This window comes from Canis lupus, chromosome 3 (genome assembly GCF_048164855.1).
Source record: "Canis lupus baileyi chromosome 3, mCanLup2.hap1, whole genome shotgun sequence".
In the NCBI taxonomy this organism is placed as follows: domain Eukaryota; kingdom Metazoa; phylum Chordata; class Mammalia; order Carnivora; family Canidae; genus Canis; species Canis lupus.
Genome location: NC_132840.1, coordinates 42,137,473 through 42,158,040, shown reverse-complemented (window position 1 = coordinate 42,158,040; position 20,568 = coordinate 42,137,473). Strand labels below are relative to the sequence as shown.

At 37.5% G+C, this 20,568-nt stretch overlaps 1 long non-coding RNA gene across 1 annotated transcript in view; it reads right to left on the bottom strand.

The window, feature by feature from the left end:
* Nucleotides 1–1,788: 1,788 nt before the first annotated feature.
* Nucleotides 1,789–20,568, bottom strand: part of LOC140624826 (uncharacterized) — a 32,049-nt gene continuing 13,269 nt past the window's right edge. Inside the window, exons 3-4 of the long non-coding RNA XR_012024261.1 lie at nucleotides 6,714–6,918; nucleotides 1,789–2,128 (exon numbers count right to left, since the gene is read on the bottom strand). This is a non-coding gene — a long non-coding RNA (uncharacterized lncRNA). The remainder of the gene's footprint in view (nucleotides 2,129–6,713; nucleotides 6,919–20,568) is intronic.

Sequence of the window (20,568 nt, the reverse complement as noted above, 5' to 3'; positions counted from 1 at the left end):
CATTTTACAAATGAAGAAAGTTACTCAACCAGAATTTGAACCCATGCAGTGTGCCTTCAGAGCCCATGCTCTTAACTACTACACTGTACTGTTCTGTAATATCATCTTTCTTTTCACCTACCCCTTCTATTCCTTCCTCATCCCCAATAACTTTCTCACTGGCACTCACAACTGAATTAAACCTTTCAGTGGGACATACTGATTAAATATTTATATACTTTAAAAATTTTTTTTAATTTTTATTTATTTATTTATGATAGTCACACAGAGGAGAGAGAGAGAGAGAGGCAGAGACACAGGCAGAGGGAGAAGCAGGCTCCATGCACCGGGAGCCCGACGTGGGATTCGATCCCGGGACCCCAGAATCGCGCCCTGGGCCAAAGGCAGGCGCTAAACCGCTGCGCCACCCAGGGATCCCATATTTATATACTTTTTAAAAAGGATTTTATTTATTTATTTATTTATTTATTTATTTATTTATTTATTTATTTATGAGAGAAGGACAGCACAAGTGGGGGGGGGGGTGTCGGGGAAGAACAGAAGAAGAGGAGCAAGCTGACTGCAGTGAGCCTGGAGCCTGGCGCAGGGCTCAATCCCACAACCCTGAGATCATGACCATGGCTGAAATAAAGAGTCAGAAGCTGAACCAACTGAGCCACCCCGGTCCCCCAATACTTCTATACCTTTAATATTAATTATTTGAATAATAGAAGATGAACAAAGAACAGAGATCTTTAATGTCTAGTCATTACTTTGATATTTTATTTTTTTTTCTCTTTTGTGGCAAGTGAAGATTTTTTTCCAACCATTTTGTGTTATTTTCTTTCAGAAGGGTCCATAGTACCTTTAAATTTTAATTTAACTTAATTTTTTAAAGGTACACTCTACACCTAAGGTGGGGCTCAAACTCATGACCTCAAGATCAAGAGTTACTTGCTCTACCAACTGAACCAACCAGATACCCTTCCAGTACTTTTTTGATAACTGATTTTGAGAGCTTCTCAGAACAGACAGTCTTAGGAAAAAATGGATACAGAATTTATAATAACTACCTCTAATTATTATCTTTTTCTTTTCGAAGATTTTATTTATTTATTCATGACAGGCAGAGAGGCAGAGACACAAGCAGAGGGAGAAGCAGGCTTCATGCAGGGAGCCTGACGTGGGACTGGATCCCTGGTCTCCAGGATCATACCCCAGGCTGAAGGTGGCGCCAAACCGCTGGACCACTCAGGCTGCCTAATTATTATCTATTACTGCGTTATCTTCAAATTCAGCATCTTATAATAACAAATACTTGGGGATCCCTGGGTGGCTCAGCGGTTTAGGGTCTGCCTTCGGCCCAAGGCATGGTTCTGGAGTCCCGGGATTGAGTCCTGCATCAGGCTCCCTGCGTAGAGCCTGCTTTTTACTCTGCCTGTGTGTCTCTGCCTCTCTCTCAGTGTCTCTCATGAATAAATAAATAAAATCTTAAAAAAAAAAAAGCAAATACTTATTTTCTCACTGTTTCTGTGGATCAGGGATTCATATGGGGCATGGCTTGGTGGTTCTTGCTCAGAATCCCCCATGAACCTGCAGATAAGCTGTTGACTGGGCTACATTCATCTGAAGCCTTGATTAGTGTTCACTCACATGTGCTGTTTGTAGGAGAGTTTAGTTCCTTGCCATGTAGGCCTCTCCACAGGAGTATTTATGTGTCCTTATGATGTGGCAGGTGGCTCCCCAGATCGAGAGAGAAAGCAAGGCAGAAACCACAATATCTTTTGTGACCTAGCCTCATCCTATGCTATCACTTCTGCTGAGTCTATTGGTCACACAGAACAACCCAATACAATGTAGGAGTGTACTATATAAGAATATGAATACCAGAAGGTGGGGATCGGTAGAGACCATCTTGGTGGCTGGCTACCCCAGTCCACTTTGTGGTCCCCTAGGATCCATGTTGCTCCTGCATACAAAATGTACTCACTTCCTCCTAAGGTTCCCAAAAGTCTCATTTCATTACACCATCACCTCAAAGTTCAGAATCTCATCATAGAAATCAAGTTCAGGTATAGATAAGACTTCTCAGATGTAGGTCCAAAAGTATAGCTCCTTAAGTGCAGTTCTTGATCTGAAGACCTGTGAACTAAACAGACAAATTATCTTCTTTTGCGCACACCCAACATGTAATGGAGGATAGCATAAGGTAACTGTTATACACTCTTATTCAAAAAGGTACAATAAGGGAATCACATAAGAGTTAGTGGTTGATAGCAATTCTGAAATCCAGTTATGCACAGGTTGGCATTCTGTGATTAGAGCTCAATGCCTGAGAATAAGTCTCCATGATCTTTTTTTTTTTTTTTGATTTATTTATTAATGAAAGACACAGAGAGAGAGAGAGAGGCAGAGACACAGGCAGAGGGAGAAGCAGGCTCCACTCAGGGAGCCCGACATGGGACTCCATCCCTGGACTCCAGGATCACACCCTGGGCCAAAGGCAGGTGCCAAACTGCTGAGCCACCCAGGGATCCCAAGTTTCCATGATCTTGTCTCCACCTTCTGGGTTATTTCTATCCTCCAAATTTTTCCTGTCTTGTGAAAGATGGCACATGTTTCCAGCTCAGTAGTTTTCTTAGTCAGCTTCTTGCTTGTGGAAGTTTGGAAGATCCAAATACCTCTTTTCATTTTGTACTGTTTATGTCCCTTTTTGTCCAATCTGGTGTTTTCTGCCAATATAATTCTCTTCTGCAAGTATGATTCCGCAGGTATCTCCTGTCATCCTTATAGCTATGTGTATTAATGAAAATCCCATTCCAGCTTCATGGGGGTGAAACTTGATTGATTTAATCCAGCTATGATTGTTTCATTCACCCTGCCAGAGACTAATAAAGACATGGTCAAGTGATACCATTTGTCCAGTGAGAAAGAAGGGGAACGTTGTTCTGCGTTTCTAGGAAGGGTTTTCTTTACTGACAAGGATCTCTGGGGAAGAAAGAGTTCCTTTTCTGCTATAGACATTGTTAGGTCTGCATATCATACTTGCAGTTGTCATCTTTTGGCCTTGAGGCTAGCAGAGGAAAAAGATGGAAAGCACTTAGGTTCTTTGTTGTAATTGAGCAACTGAATTAATCAATGCCAGAAAAGAAATTTTTCCTTTATTTTTAAACTAGTTGCCAATTGTAGTCATAAATTTATGTATTTATTTATGTATTTATTTATTTATAAATATTTTATTTATTTATTCATGAGAGATGCAGAAAGAGGCAGAGACAAAGGCAGAGGGAGAAGCAGGCTCCCTGCAGGGAGCATGGTGTGGGATTCAGTCCCAGGATCCTTTGATCACTGAGCCACCCAGATGCCCCAGGTGCCCCTGTTGTCATGAATTTAAAGTGAAACTCAGTCAGCATGATTGTATGTTTTTTTTTTGTTTATTTGTTTGTTTGTTTTTGGGGGGCTGATTGCTCAGGTGAAGGCTGGAGGAAAATGGTGGAGAATGAGACACAAACAGGGTTATGTGTTTATGTTTGCCAAGTACAGTATGGTATCATACAGTATCCAAGTACAGTATGGTATCATACAGTATCCATTGAAATTTATTACAATGGATATCTCTCTTTCTGCTTTCTTTGCCCTTCCCCCTTTCCTGTTTCCCCCTACCTCTTTCTTCTTTTCTTTCCCTTTCCCTTTTCCTTATCCTGTTTTTCCCTCCCCTTTCTTCCTCCTGTGGAGGTCATTTCTTTTCTGTCTTCTTTGAGCTACCACTTTTTTTTATACATTGTTCTATTCGATATCCATAACAACCCTGTCTAGTAGATACTGATTAATATTCCCATTTTTTAATTGATAGATTAGATTAAGCAACTTGCTCATGGTTGCTTGAACTAGAAAATAGTCAAGCATTCAGCTCAAGTCTATATGATTCCAAAGTCTATGTTTTAACCACTAAGCAGGAATGAAAGGAATTCTTATAAAAGAAAATTTACTAGCTCTTGGTATTAAACTAATGGGTTTCATATATCTACTTATATAGATATATGAACAGAAAACTGTGGTTAAGGCTTCTAATTCTTATGGGAGCCAATACTGTAAATTTAAAATAATCAATATAGAAGTGTTTATTTTCATTTAATACAAAGGAGATAAAACCCCGGAAGTTTAAAACAAGATCAAAATTCTAATTTTTTTAACTAGTTCCACCCTATTAAATTAGCTGGTTCCCCGGAGACCTGATTACTTTGCCACCCTTTAGGTAGCTAAATAGGAGTAAAATTTCAGCCTGAGACCGTCTCACTCACCCTTCACCTGTGAGGCTGCTCAAAGGGTGGCGACTACTTCTGATATTTATCCTTCTTTTTTTTTTTGTAGAATATTTTATGCCAAATCATGGCCTAGAGAGTTCTGTTGAAGCCTAAGGAAATGAATCTTTGTGTATTAGCTTAGATGACTTTACATTTAGTGTCCTGATTTTGCAGCTGTTTATAGAGAGTCATATTTAGTTTTGATATGTCTTTCCTTCTTAAGAATAGGAAATTGGTCTCAAAAAAGCCATGAAATGAGAGATGCCTGGATGGCTCAGTGGTTGAGTGTCTGCCTTTGGCTCAGGGCGTGATGCTGGGGTCTGGGATGGAGTCCTGCTTTGGGCTCCTTGCAGGAGCCTGCTTCTCCCTCTGCCTATGTCTCTCCTTTCTGTGTCTCTCAGGAATAAATAAATAAAATCTTTAAAGAAAAAAGCCATGAAATTTGTGTCTCTGATAGTCTTATCAGTTTAACTTGTGAGATTACTTAGGAATTCAAATTTTTTTGAACACTCTGCCTTGGAGAGGAAAATGTTTTCTTTGTCCTCTGATTTGGATGTTGTTTAGAGAAAGTGATACTTAATTTTGGAGACCAACAGTCCTCTTGTCCTCTTATAGATCAGTATTGACAACTGACAAAAAGCTGTCATGCCCCCAGGGCATTTACAGTTTTTGAATATTCACCTCTATTTGTTTAAAAGACTTAGAGGAAAACAGCTATACTTACTCTTTTATTATGTTAATCTAATTTACATACCGACTGGAATTGTTTATATAGGGGATTTTGACTGTGGTATTGTTTGCCTAAGGAAGAAAACTTGGTAGCAATCTTGTCATTCAATATTTACAGTCTGCAAGCTGTATATATTTGGGGAATCTTTCTAAAATATTGCATGACAGGAAATTTCAATAAGCATGTTTAAATGAATTCTAAGGAAACAGACAGAAAGGAAATATGCCTCTCTGGTTCTGAAACATTTATCTCCCTGGGTGGAAAAGGGTAGGGGTAAGCCTTTGAATGATAGATAGTCCAAGAGAAAAATGCACATTAATCTGGGGTTTAATGTGTTCCCTAAATGTCTTAATTGCTTTTAAAGTCATGTAAATAAATAACATTCAAAGGATGTGAATTGATATCCTAAGAAATGACTTTCCTGATATAAGAGCTCCTATTTCAAATAATATTTATATGGCACTACAAATAATTTTCAGCTAAGAATTAAAATCTGTGATTGGGAAACCAGAATTTACCAACAGTTAGGTATGAACATTTTTTTGTTTTGTTTTGTTTTGCTTTTTTGTTTTACCATAAAGCTCATCCTTGCCATAGGTATTCACATATTATTTTACAAAGGAAGGAGGGATCAACACTCTTAGTGAGGGGATGGAGGACCATGGATTGCTAAATGTTAATGGTGATTACAGTACTTTAAGGCTAGAAGTTGAATCTAAAGATAAATTCAGCATATCCTTAGTTTTATTTATGAATACAACATTTTATGTCTTACAGAGAGAAGTTTTTTAAAAAAAGGTTTATTTTAAATGATCAATTTTCTGAATTAAAAGTGAGTATAGGGCAGCCCCGGTGGTGCAGCGGTTTAGCACCGCCTGCAGCCGGGGGTGTGATCCTGGAGACGGGGGATCGAGTCCGCGTCGGGCTCCCTGCATGGAGCCTGCTTCTCCCTCTGCCTGTGTCTCTGCTCCTCCCCCTGCTCCCCCCGTCTCTATGAATAAATAAATAAAATCTTTTTTTTTTTAAGTGAGTATATCTGGAGACCCTTGGGTTGCTCAGTGGTTGAGCGTCTGCCTTTGGATCAGGGTGTGATCCCAGTTTGGGGATCCAATCCCATGTCAGGCTCCCTGTGACGAGCCTTACTTCTCCCTCTGCCTATGTCTCTGCCTCTCTCTGTCTCTCATGAATAAATAAATAAAGTATTAAAAAATAAAGTGAGTATATCTGGTCATAATGCTTCTCCCCACTGTCCCCTCAGAGGCTTAAAATAAAAATCTATAAGCTGATTAACATTTTGGAGAAGTTTTAATATTGAACTTTATTTGATTTGTAAAACTCAGCTTATTTTCTTTTTTGCATTTCTTATTTTCTTTTTTGCACCTATGAGTTACCCTCTCCCTCTTACTCCTCTTGGACATGTGAAGGTTCTATGGTATTTATATCTTTGACTCATGATAGGAAATATAAGATTCAGTATATAAATACATGTAACAAGACACATACACATGTGAGACACACGTTTCATAAAACAAGATTCACACTATGTGTTGTACTATGATTTTTTTTTCTTATTCTGGGAAAAAAAATGCTAGTCACGACCCACAAAATTGATTTCATGGCCCGCTAATGAGTTGCAACCAACAGTTTGATAAAACACTATCCAGACTCTAGAGAAATAACAGAATTGAACAAGCACATACTTTTTGACTTGATGGAATTCTGAAGCCAAGTGAAAACCTCCCTCCTTTCTTTATATCATCTTCCGTGTTTTTCTCTAAGCATTTATTTCCTCATGTTATATTCAGACCTGGGACTTCGCAAATTTGAAAGATGGAAAGCTGATTTTTGTCACTGCTAGCTTCGGAAGTAGAGAAGTTGCAGCCAGGAATTGTCTCACGGAATAACCTGCAAAGTAATGAAACAGCTATGACTTGGATATGACTATGAGATCCTGCTGGGGACACTTTAAGCCTATTATAGAGGTGGTCTTTATTAGAGATGTACTCACTTTTTGTGATAGATGAATCTATAGCCTTGATTTTTAAGCATGGTGAATGGCTATTTAAAAATAATTTCTTTTTGAAAAAATTTACAAATTTCCTAAAATCATAAATCCTTTCGTATTATAAGAAATAATACTAGAATGTAAACTACCAGAAAGCAGAGATTTTTGTCCATTTTATTCACTGATACATTCCCGATCTCTAGAACACTGCCTGATACAAGCTGGTGCCCATGAAATATTTGTTCAATAAATTTAAACATAGTAATTCCTAAAGAATTCCCCAACTGGGGCACACCTGTATTCACATAGCATGGACAGTTATACATAATGTTGCTGATCAGCATTCCTTATCACCTGTTGTAGAAGACTCTTTAGGCCAAGATGACATTTATTTAATCAAATTAATTAATTAATTAGACACAGAGCCAGCACAAGCAGGGGGGCATGGCAGACAAGGGGAGAGGGAGGCATAGGGAGAAGCAGGCTCCCTGTGGAGCAGGGAGCCCTTCCTGGCCAGATGTGGGGCTCAATCCCAGGACCCTGGGATCATGACCTGAGCCTTAAACTGACTGAGCCACCCAGAGGTACCCCCAGATGACATTTAAAAGACAACCTCAACGTAGTTTACGCATGTCAATTATACCTTAATAAAGTTGTTATAAAACCAAACAAAACAAAGCAAAAAATAACCTCATTAACATAGAAGTGTTGCTTTAAGTGAGGCAAATGATGCCAGGAAAAGAACAAATAACCAATGGGAGACCAAAGAAATTCTTATATGCATGATAATATCAAGCATTTATTGAGTGCTTAATAGCTAAGTAGGGAGGGAGAAATATTCAGTTCTTTGTCATTCAGTTCTTATATATCTAAGAAGTTGACACTAATTTTAGTCCTTTTGCTTCTTGAAGAAATTGAGATTTAAAGGATTTAAGTAAATTGCTCAAGCCTGCACAGGTCATAAGAAGTTCAACTGGAATTTGAACTAACTTTACAGTATTTGAAGTTGAAGCTTATTAAGACACTGAAGTCAATGTATACACTTCAGTTTTATTTTATTTACTTGTTTATTTATTTATTAAGTAGTTTCCCTGCCCAACATGAGGTTTGACCTCATGACCCTCAGGCTGATTTGCATGCTCTACCCACGGAGCTAGCCAGGCGCCTCTGTATACTTTATTTTAAATTCATTTAATTGGCATTTTTCATTATTCAATAAAACAAATGAATTGATACCCTGCTATATACCAGGTATTAGGTCTACATTGATAACTGCATAGATGTAGTTCTTGCTCTCATGTCATAGGATCTGATGGAGCAGACAAATAATAGACAAGCTAAGAAACAAAAAATACAAAATGTGATAAAGGAAGAAATAGTGTTCAGTAGGGAATAATAGCTGGTAAGCCTAGGGTGACTTATTTTAAGGTAGAAATGCCTAATGGGTCTTTTAAGATAAGATTTGAATAATGAACCAGTCTAAGAGCATGAGGTAGTTGGTAGATAGAAAGGAGAATGGCAACACTGTGTTCCAGGTAGCAGAATGGCCCAAGGCAAAAGCCTCAAGGCAAAAAAAGAGCTTGGATGGTTGGACAGGAACTTTGCATGGCAGAGGAACAGGGAATGCGGTTGGAGAGGTAGGCCTGAGGCCAGATCATACAGATCATACATCATTGTTAGCCACGGAAAGGAGTTTGAATCCTGTTACATATGCAAAAGATAGCCATTTGCAGATCAGTCCTTCTGATAACACTGCCAATACTTGGTAAACCCAGTGCTTCAGATGAAATTTCTGTTTCTAATTCATTAGCATGTATAACATTAACTATTTTGTAGCCCTGTACTGTTATCCAGCCCTCTAATACCTTTTCAAGAGTGCATGTATTTTCTTTGGTAATTTCCCATGTGGAAATGCGCATTTTATTTTTATTCCTGTACTATCTGTCCCTTTTTTTTTTTTTTTTTTTTTTTTTTTATCTGTCCCTTTATTGAAGTCTTACTATCTACTATGGATCCTAACCTGATGAACTTGCAGACTAATAGCAGAATTTAAATACGTAAAATATTACATTATAGAATAAAATATGTTAAGTGGGATAAAAGATACCAATAAAGTACTCCTGGGAATTTAGAAGAGAGATTCCTTTTAGCCCTGAGGGATTAAGGAGAAGGGGGTGGGAGGATTAAGAGAGCCTTCCTGAAGGAGGTAGCATTTGCTCATGGTTTTGAAAGGATAAGTAGGATTTAAACATTAGGAGGTTGAGAAAAGGCAAAAATCTTATCTAAAAATTCCAAGTATAAATGAGTGCATGTGTGTTTAGTGTGGTCCTTACTGCACTGTGGATCCTCAATTTGATATGATTGTCACCAGACCCTTGGGAGACATCCAGGACTAAAATAGTTTGGATGTGTTATGCCGTAGGATTGAAGTTCATAGCACTCTGCAGGAAATTATCTGTAGTTCTAGCCAGGGCTGTTTGTCTTGACTTTCTCAGCTACTTAAATTTATTAACAAATAATATGAAGACCTAAAGAATTAGAAAGGTAGTTTTAAAAGAGCATTGCATGGGACAAAGAATCCAATCTTTTTCTCTTGCTATCTTAATGAGTGATCTTCTTCTTCTTCTTCTTTTTTTTTTTTTTTTGAGTGATCTTATTTCTAAAACTATTTCTGTTTCTCTGTCTATAAAAGGGAAAATGATAATTCTGTCCACTATCGTCTACCTATTAAGATACTGATAACTAGGGGATCCCCGGGTGGCTCAGTGGTTTGGCACCTGCCTTTGGCCTGGGGTGTGATCCTGGAGTCCCTGGATCTAGTCCCACGATCAAATCCCACGTCAGGCACCCTGCATGGAGACTGCTTCTCCCTCTGCCTGAGTCTCTGCCTCTCTCTCTGAGGGTCTCTCATGAATAAATAAAATCTTGAAAAAAAATTAAAAAAGAAAAAGATACTGATAACTATGAACAGTGATGAAAAAAAGCTCAGAAGAAAGATGCTGCATAAATAAAACAAAAATAGCAATTAATTAATTAGCAACTATTATGCAAAATGATGTTATTTAAACTCTTTTAGGTGGAAAGAACCATGTGGGTATTTGAAATTTCCCTCCTTTATTTTTTTAAACAAGATATCTCAGTTTGAAAGTTAAAAGATGATTGGAGGTATTTAAATTTGTTGTTAACTGTGGTCAATTCACAAGGCTGTGTAAGCAGGGAGTTTATAAGTCTGTCTGTCTTTACTGAGTGGGGAGGAAGGGGGCGGGTGGGTGGTGATGGTGTCCTTTGTTAAAATCTGGAAGTGAAAAGCTAAAGCCTACACCAATGTAAAAAGCAGCTTTCACAGTAACTTCAGGATGCACTTATATCAACTACAGTTAAAACATAAACAGTATTTGGAGTGAGGTTCAAGATGCCATGAAGACAGGTTTCTTAGAAAGGAGGAGTTTCTTAGAAAGCTAAGGTGCAATATTGGTATATTTTATTCTGAGTGACTTTACTGTATGATATAACTTGAAAAAAAAATCTTAATTTGAAGCATGGTAAAGTACATTGTGGTGAAGCATTTGCTATATCCACCAATGTCCCGGTTCTCTCAAGCTTGATATATTTAAATAATTGTGATTACTATCTGAAGATTATTCTTTCTGATCATAATTTAAAGATTCTGGTTTTAAACATTAAGAAGACAAAAGAAAACTAGGACTTTTAGTTATTTAATAAAGCTGTTTCCTAGAGAACTAAAAAAAAACTCAATACATTCTAACCTTATAAAATCAGAGCAATACCATCAACTATATATTAGTTTTATATATTGCTTAATCACTTAAAATATCTTCTTCAAAGAAAATATTTTGAAAGAAATCTTGGCTTTTACATGACAATTGAGAAGTAAACCTTATTCCCAAACCAGGATTTCTAGAGGTTATGTTCTAATATGTAAAATATATAGAGGTTTAAAACAATATATATTGAAAATACTTCTCTTTTGTCTTTTATACCAAAATTTTAACATTTATCAATATCAAACCAGTTTGAATATGGACTGATGTTATGGGAATGGAAAAATAAACATTCTTGGAGATAGCATACCAAAAAGAGGGTTAGGTTTGTACATAACAATTATACTTAAGTACTTACGGCCAGCTATAGGATAAAACATTAATGATATCAATTATGTTTTAAAAACTTAAAAAAAAAAACTTTAAATATATTTCTCTATAGAATAACAAACCTTCTATTATCCTATATATATGTGCATGTATGAGTATGTGTATGTACATATTTTAAATCTTGCTTATTATTTTGGGCCAAATAGATCCTTAAAATGGATACAATAATAGCTGATAATAAACAGCTGTTGGTAATGTTTTTTGGATCATTGTAAATAATGAATATTGTAATTTAAATGCTTTGTTTTTTTTCTTTTACCTCTACCTTTTAGTTATGGCATTATGCATCATCTCCAAGTTCTCTTCTTTTTTTTTAGATTTTTAAAAATTTATTTATTCATGAGAGACACAGAGAGAGAGAGAGGCAGAGACATAGAAAGAAAAGTGGGCTCCTCACAGGGAGCCCGATGTGGGAACTCAATCCCTGGATCTGGGTTCTCGCCCTGAGCCAAAGGCAGACGCTAAACCGTTGAACCACCCAGGAGTCCCCTCCAAGTTCTCTTCTATGAAATACTCCAAAGTAATAATGAAATATTGATATACAATTAATGAGATATGTTATAGATAACCATAAGAAGAACATCAGTCCCATTACTTTAGAATCACATCTAAACTTTGATTCATAATTTGTACTGGCTTGATTATCCATTTTTCTATGTCACTTTTGGAGATTGTCTAAAATAAAAGCCCGTTTAAAATATTGACATTTCTCATCCTTAGGGATGATCAAAAGAATGTGCTTTAGTCTGCAAAGGACTTTCCAAACAGGATTCTAAAAATGTTTTGACTGTTTGAAAATAAACATGTAACCTCCCATAATGATCTCTCAGAAAGACAGCATTCATCTGAAAAGAGAAGAATAACTTTAAGCAACACTGCTTTCCTAGCTTTCTAGTTCTGAAATATTTTCCGTATAAATATAATGCATGTTACCGAAATTTAAGTATGTATCCCCTGCCCAAGTTCTGTGAACAGTTGTGTACTTTCAGCCACTGAACTCAGAATAACTGAACTCTGGCCATCTGCTCTCATCCTCAGAGCTCTTTTTTTTTTTTTTAATTTTTAAAGATTTTATTTATTTATTCATGATAGAGAGAGGCAGAGACATAGGCAGAGGGAGAAACAGGCTCCTCACAGGGAGCCCAATGCAGGGCTCCATCCCAGAACCCTGGGATCAGGCCCTGAGCCAAAGACAGAGGCTCAACTGCTGAGCCACCCAGGCGTCCCATCCTCAGAGCTCTTTATCTGCTCTCCTGAATTGGGTGCATTTTGCAATGGTAGTGTTTCTCTGCCATTTATCTTGTGTTCCAGCAAATCCATAATGACTGACAAAGGATACACATGAATAGTACTTTGTAATGAAGTAACAAAAGAAGGGTGTCATCCTGGCTGTTAAAATACATTTTAAGGGGCGCCTGGGTGGCTCAGTGGTTGAGCATCTGCCTTTGGCTCAGGTTGTGATTTCTGGGTCCTGGGATCCAGTCATGTCAGACTCCTCACAGGGAGCCTGCTTCTCCCTCTGCCTGTGTCTCGGGCCTCTCTATGTCCCTTGTGAGTAATTAAATAAAATCTTTAAAAAATATACATTTTAAGGCAACTTGAGGTGTCTTCAAGTGAAGGGTGGAGGATATAGGAACAGCCAGGAAGCATTTAAGGATTGGTGGAGCCTTTGACTATCATAAAAGGCCTTATAAACATCCCTGAAACCTTTCAGGATTGACATAGTTTTAGGAAAGGTAGCAGAAGATAACTGCTGCTACCTAAGGGATGTAGTGACTAGGGGATTTGAAGAGAACAATTGATGACTTACAAAGCAACTCCACAGGGGCTATGCTAAAACAACTACATATAGACTGATTTAGTTTGCACACCTATTTCAGGAATGCAACCCACCCCCCTTTCCAATACTAAACAGGATATTCATGCAATTAACCTTCACTCTGGCACAAAAACCTAATAGTCTGTGATATGGTGTGGGGAAGGTACCCAGATTTGCTGTTTTTCTCAACATCAAGGAGAAAAATACTGTTCTTTCTTTTGCTTTGGTTACTTAAAATTGTAGTCGTCTAAATAGAGGAAGGCCTCACTACGGTGGATGAAACTTTCTGAGAGAATAGGAATTGTACAATACCTCCAGGACCTTTGTTTTTTTGTTTGCTCCCAATTTCTGTGAGGTTATTGCAGTTAATACTTGCTGGGTTAAGCGAATTTGTAGGTTATATTTTATAGTAAAGTAAAATAACCTTACAAATTGTACATATAATGTAAGCTTGAAAAAATTCATGCAAAGAAACTTCAGTTTAAAGTTTTCCTAATGGGAGCACCTGGGTGGTTCAGTGGTTGAGCATCTGCCTTTGACTCAGGTTGTGATCCCAGGGTCCTGGGATCGAGTCCCACATCGGGCTCCCTATAGGGAGCCTGCTTCTCCCTCTGCCTATGTCTCTGTCTTTCTGTGTATCTCATGAATAAATAAATAAAATCTTAATAAAAATTTCCTAATGATAAAATGATAGAGCTGACATTTCTCCCCTACTTGTAGAGGTCTTCCTTAGCCACATTACAAGATAAAAATAATGATGACCTAATTAGAACTTTTCTCTAGCACTTTACAAAATAAAAACTACAGTGATGATCTAATTAGAGCTGACAAGAAATTGGGCAAAAAACTTTAAATTATCAAGAAAAAGTTTTTGAAATATGGATATATATATTCTTGTTAATGATAAACCTCATCTTAAGTGTGTATTACTCTTTCAGATAAATAATTGAAAAATCTTTATAGAGTACTTTTCATAAACCAGGCACTGTTTTAGGTGCTGGGGGTATATTAGTGAAACAGATAAAGATGATTATTTTAATGGAGATTACTTTCTATCAAGGCAATAAAAGAGGTAACAATTTTGTATATTACCTTAGAAGGCAATAAATGTTTAAGGCAAAACAAAACAAAAGGAGGAACAAGGGAAAGGGACCAGGAGTGCTAGGAGTGGGACAATTGGTACACTTTTAAATAGTTGTCAGGGTAAACCTGAAAGGTGGTGACATCTGAGCAGATTTGAAGGAGATACCCAGTTTGCATACTGTCTTCCTGAGATATCTGCATCCATTTATTCTTTAAATTGGGGTTTATTGGGATGCCTGGGTGGCTCAATGGTTGAGCATCTGCCTTTGGCTGAGGTCGTGATTCTGGGGCCCTGGGATTTAATTTAAATTTAATAATTTTAAAAAATAAGATTTTATTTATTTACTCATGAGAGACACAGAGAAAGAGAGGCAGAGACATAGGCAGAGGGAGAAGCAGGTTCCATGCAGGAATCCCAATGTGGGACTCAGTCCCGGGACCCCAGGATCACACCCTGAGCCAAAGGCAGATGCTCAACCGCTGAGCCACCCAGGTGTCCCCAAATGAATAAAATCTTAAAAAAAATAAATTGGGGTTTATTTATAGTTATTGAAGATAATATAATACTGCTAGACCCATTCTATATACTAGTTTGAATAGCTATATGGAAAAAAGGAAGATAAACATTAAATACCTACTGAGGCTAGGTACTGATTACATTATTTTGTGTGATCCTGTAAGGTTAATGTCATCAGGGCTATCTTATACCAATGCTTAGGGATACCAAGTATCTTGTTTACAATCACGTAGCTAACTAGGTAATAGAACTGGTGCTGTATATCTAAATCCAAATCTCATTCTCTTTTACATTGCCAGGGCCTGCAAAAAGTTGGGTCAGTTAATCATAGCTCCTAGGAGAGTTGTGTTGAGAAAGATTCTGAGGCCAAATAGAGCATCTGATGGAAATACTTATATCAATATAAACACGAGAGTGGGGTGTGGTATCGTGTATACTTACCTCTAAGCTGTCATGCTAGTTTTTGAGATACTCATCTCAAAATTGTTGAAAGACAATTTAGATACAATGATGTAGTTTGTAGCAGTATTTTGAAAGGATCAAAAAGGATATTTCTTTTGCCAATCATATTATTCTTTCTAAAATATGTCACCTCCCTAATAATCTTCTGTGTTCCACTTCTTTCCCTTTTTTATTTATTCATTTATTTATTTATGTTCCACTTCTTTCCTATGAATAAACTACTATTAACATGGCCTCAACCTACCTTCCCATAATCCTGCTTCTTTGACCTTTTCTTCTTTTCCCCCCTTTTTTCTTTTAAAAAAAAAGATCTGGGAAGCCCCGGTGGCTCAGTGGTTTGGTGCCTGGTGCCGCCTGCCTTCAGCCCAGGTTGTGATCCTGGAGACCCGGGATCGAGTTCCGCATCTGGCTCCCTGCATGGAGCCTGCTTCTCCCTCTGCCTGTGTCTCTGCCTCTCTCTCTCTCTCTCTCTCTCTCTCTCGTGCTCTGTGTCTCTCATGAATAAAGAAAGTCTTAAAAAAAAATCTTATTTATTTATTGAGAGAGAGAGCAGAGAGTGCAAATACATGAGCAGGGGTTGGGGATGCAGAGGGAGAGGGAGAAGCAGACTCCTCACTGAGTCTGGAAGCTGATATGGGGCTTGATCTCAGGACCCTGGGATCATGATGTGAGCCTAAGGCAGATGCTCAACTCGACTGAGCCACCCAGGTGCCCCATTTGCTCTTTTTCTCGTCCATGTGATTTTCTCTGTCTTGCATGCTTACACAGCCCAATAAAATTACCCTTATTTCAAATTACAGCTTCCTAGTGAAGTAGAATGCTCTATTCCTAGGAATGTCTACATAGAGAGGTTGAGTATCAGATACAATATAGAAGGAATAACTATTACAGGGAATAAATTTTAAAAATTTAAAAATTTTTATTATTTTTTAAATATTTTGTTTATTTATTCATGAGAGACACACACAGAGAGAGGCAGAGACATAGGCAGAGGGAGAAGCAGGCTCCATGCAGGAAGCCCAATGTGGGACTCGATCCTGGGATTCTGGGATCACATCCCAGCCAAAGGCAGACGCTCAACTGCTGAACCACCCAGATGTCCCAATTTTTTAAATTTTAATTTAAACTTTTAATAGAGGTGGTATAATTATTAGATAATTGTTCATGGTTATTATTAAAGACCAGTCATGGAGTTAACAGTTAACTGTGCACTACCTACTAATTTTATGTTCTGGGGAGAATTACTTAAACTCTCTGAAATTTCAGTTTCTTCATCTCAGAAGCTTCAGATTCCTGGATATTTTTTAGAATTTGCTTTGTAATATAATACCTGGTATTGTTGTTGTTTTGGTTCAATGTTCCAGTTTAATGTGATTATTGATAATTGTTAGGTTTCAATTTGCCATTTCCCATTTGTGCAACCTTTCTTTGTTCGCCCTTTCCCTCTTTTTTGAATTCTTTTTTAAAATTAAAATTTATTTTTTTTTTAAAGTAGGATGTATATCCAAGGTTGGGCTTGAACTCATGACCCTGAAATTAAGAGTTCCATACTTGGGCATTTGGGTGGCTCAGTGGTTGAGCATCTGCCTTTGGCTCAGGTCATGATCCTGAGGTCCTGGGATCAAGTCTAACATCAGGCTCCCTGCAAGGAGCCTGCTTTTCCCCTCTGCTTATGTCTCTACCTCTCTGTGTCTCTCCTGAGTAAATAAATAAAATCTTAAAAAAAAAAAAAAAAAAAAGAAAGAGTTGCATGCTCTACTGACTGAGCCAGCCAACCAGCCCTTTTCTTCTTTTGGGTTGAGTACTTTTTATGATTCAGTTGTATATGCTTTGTTGGCTATTAGTTATAACTCTTTTTTGTTATTTTCGTATTTGATTTAAAGTTTATACTATTCATCTTTATCACACTTTACATTCAAGTGACATTTTACTACATATACAATTTAAGCACCTTATTATAGTATATTTCGGCTTCTCTCTTCTCAGCCTTTGTGTTGTTGTTATACTGTGTTGTGTTTTACTTTTACGAAATACATATCTCATACCACACTGTTATCTGTTATTATTTTTGTTTATATTTTAATGAGATTTAAATAAGACAAAAACTCATATATTTACTCATATAGTTACCATTTCTGCTGCTCTTTACTTTTTTGAGTAGGCCCATATTTTTTATCTGGTATCATTTTCCTTCTCCCTAAAAGACATTCCTTTTTTTTTTTTTTTTTTAATAGATTTTATTTAGGGACGCCTGGGTGGCTCTCCGGTAACTGACTTCCGCTCAGGGCATAATTCTGGAGTTCCGGAATTGAGGCCTGCATCAGGCTCCATGCATGGAGTCTGCTTCTCCCTCTGCCTATGTCTCTGCCTCTCTCTTTCTGTGTCTCTCACGAATAGATAAATAAAATCTTTTTTTTTTAGATAAATAAAATCTTAAAAAAAATAAAAAAAGATTTTATTTATTTGAGAGAGTGTGCAGAAGGTGGGGGGCTGGGGGAGAAGGACAAGCAGCTCCCAGCTGAGTGCAGAGGCTAACGCAGGGCTCAACCCCAGGACCTGGAGATCATGATCCTGGTTGAAGTCAGATGCTCAACCGACTAAGCCATCCAGAGGCCCCTAAAACACATTTAAAAACATTTATTTATTTATTCATGAGAGGCAGAGACAGAGGCCGAAGCAGGCTCCATGCAGGGAGTCCGATGCAGGACTCCATCGGATCTGGGGTCTCCAGGGTCACGCCCTGGGCTGAAGGCAGTGCTAAACCGCTGAGCCACCCAGGCTGCCCCTAAAATACATTTCTTAATACTTCTTGTAGTGCAAGTTTGCTGGCAATGAATTCGTTCAGCTTTTGTATGTTTAGAAAAGTCTTTATTTCATCTTGATTTTTAAAAAATAGCTTTATTGAGATATAATTCACATCAATACAATTCACTTACATAATGTGTACAATTCAGCTGTTTTTAGGATGTTCACAGTTATGTGCAACTATTACTACAGTCAGTTTTAGAATATTTTAATCACCTGAGGAAGAAACAATATTCCTTAGCTATTACTCCATCCCCTATCTCTCCCATTCCCAAGCCCTAAGTAAGCACAGATTACTTTCTGTCTCTATAAATTTCCTTGTTTTAGACTTTCATATGAGTGGAATTGTGTGTAGTATATAGTCTTTTGTACCTTTTTTCACTTAGCATAATATTTTCAAGGTTTACCTTTTTGTAGCATGTATTAGTACTTCATTCTTTTTTGTACGCAGAATAAAATTCCATTGTATAGATATACTACATTTTGTTTATCCATTCATCCACTGGTGGAAATTTGATTTTTTCCCCATCTTTTGCGTATTATGAATATCTTTCTTTCTTTAAGATATTTTTCTATTAAATTTTAGAGAGTGTACAAGGAGAGGGGTGGGGCAGGGAGAGATTTTTTTTTTTTGTAAGATTTTATTTATTTGAGACAGAGAGAGCACCAGCCCTGAGTAGGGGTGGAGGAAGAAGCAAACTCCCTGCTGAGCAGGGAGCCCAATGCAGCACTGGATGCCAGGACCCTGGGATCATGACCTAAGTCAAAGGCAGATGCTTAACAGACTGAGCCACCCAGGCACCTTCTTCCTTTATTCTGAAAGATATTTTCCCTGGATATAGAATTATAATTGGGCAATTTTATTCTTTCAGTACTTTTTAGATATTGTTCTACTGACTTCTTGCTTGCATTTGTCCTGATTAGAAGGGTGCTGTAATTTTTATCTTCATTCTTTCTAAGTAATGTGACTTTTTTCATAGCTGCTTTTAAGATTTTCTGTTTATTAATAAGTTTAAGTAATTTATTAAACTGTGTCTTGGCGTAGTTTGTTTTTAGATACTTGGGGTTTGTGAAATTCTTGAATATGTAGGTTTGTTTGTTTATTAAGTAGGCTCCATGCCCAGCTCAGAGCTTGAACTCAAGACCCTGAGATCAAGATCTAAACTAAAAGCAAAAGTTGGATGCTTAATTGACTAAGGCACCCAAGTGCCTCTTGAATCTATAGGTTTATAGTTTTCATCAAATTTTGAAAAATTTTAGACACTATTTCTCCAAATATTTTTTCTTCTGTTTATCCCTTCCTTTTTTGGGAATCCTAGTTATAGGTATGCTAATCACTTGAAGCTGTTACATAGCATATTGATATTATATTATATTCTTACTTTCTTTTTCCTTTTGAGTATTTTTTCTTTTATCTTTTTAAAAATATTTTATTTATTCATGAGAGACACAGAAAGGCAGAGACACAGGCAGAGGGAGAAGCAGGCCCCCTGTGGAGAGCCTGATGTGGGACTTGATCCTGTAGTCGAAGGCAGATACCCAACTGCTGAGCCACCCAGGCATCCCTTTTTAAGTATTTTTTCTATGTGTTTCTTTTCTTTTTTAAAGATTTTTATTTATTTATTTGAGAGAGAGAGAAAGAGAACACAAGCAGGGGAAGAGGGGGAGGGAGAAGCAGACTCCCTGCTGAGTGGGAAGCCCAATGCAGGACTCAATCCCAGAACCCCAGGATCATGAACTGAGCCAAAGGCAGAGCTTAACTGAGCCACCCAGGGACCCCAATTTGTGTTTATTTTCCAACGTTATGTCTTCAGATTCATTTTTTTTTTCAACAATGCCTAACTTGCTGTTAATTTCAGCTAGTATGGGCACCTGGGTGGCTCAGGCCATGCTCTGGTCATGGCCTCAATATTCTTTAATGTCTTTACTCAACATATTTAACATTTCCTTTAGCCTTTTGAATATATAAAATGCAGATTATAATAACTCTTAATGTCATTATCTAATAAACCTAACATCTATGTTAATTCTGGCTTGGTTTTGGTTGATTGATTTTCTCCGCATTCTGGCATATCCTTAAACATAGAATATGTAGCATTTTGTGTCTGCCTTTTTTTTTTTTTTTTGAGAGAGAATGAAAGAGAGAGTACATGTGTTGCAGGAAGGGGCAGAGGTAGAGAGAGAACCTTAAGCAGGCTCTATGCTCAGCATGGAGCCCCACAATGGTCTCGATCCCATGATCCTGGGATCATGACCTGAGCCAAAATCAAGTCAGATACTTAGCTGACTGAGCCACCCAGATGCCCTTGTGTCTGGCTTCTTTCACTGCATAATGTTTCCAAAGTTCATCCATGTTGTAACATGTATTAGAACTTCACATTTTTGTAGACAAATAATATTCCCAGAAAATGCTATATCACATTTTGTTCATTTATCAGTTGTTGGGCATTTGAGTTGTTTCTAATTTTTGGCTATGATGAATAATTCTGCTATTAATATTCATGTACAAGTTTTTGTGTGGATATATGTTTTCAATTCTCTTATAAATATACCTAGGATTTATAGCTGAGTTGTATTGTAACTATGTTCAACTTTCTGAAGGACTGCCAAACTGTTTCCAAAGTGGATGTACTGGGCAGCCCAGGTGGCTCAGCGGTTTAGCGCTACCTTTGGCCCAGGGTGTGATCCTGGA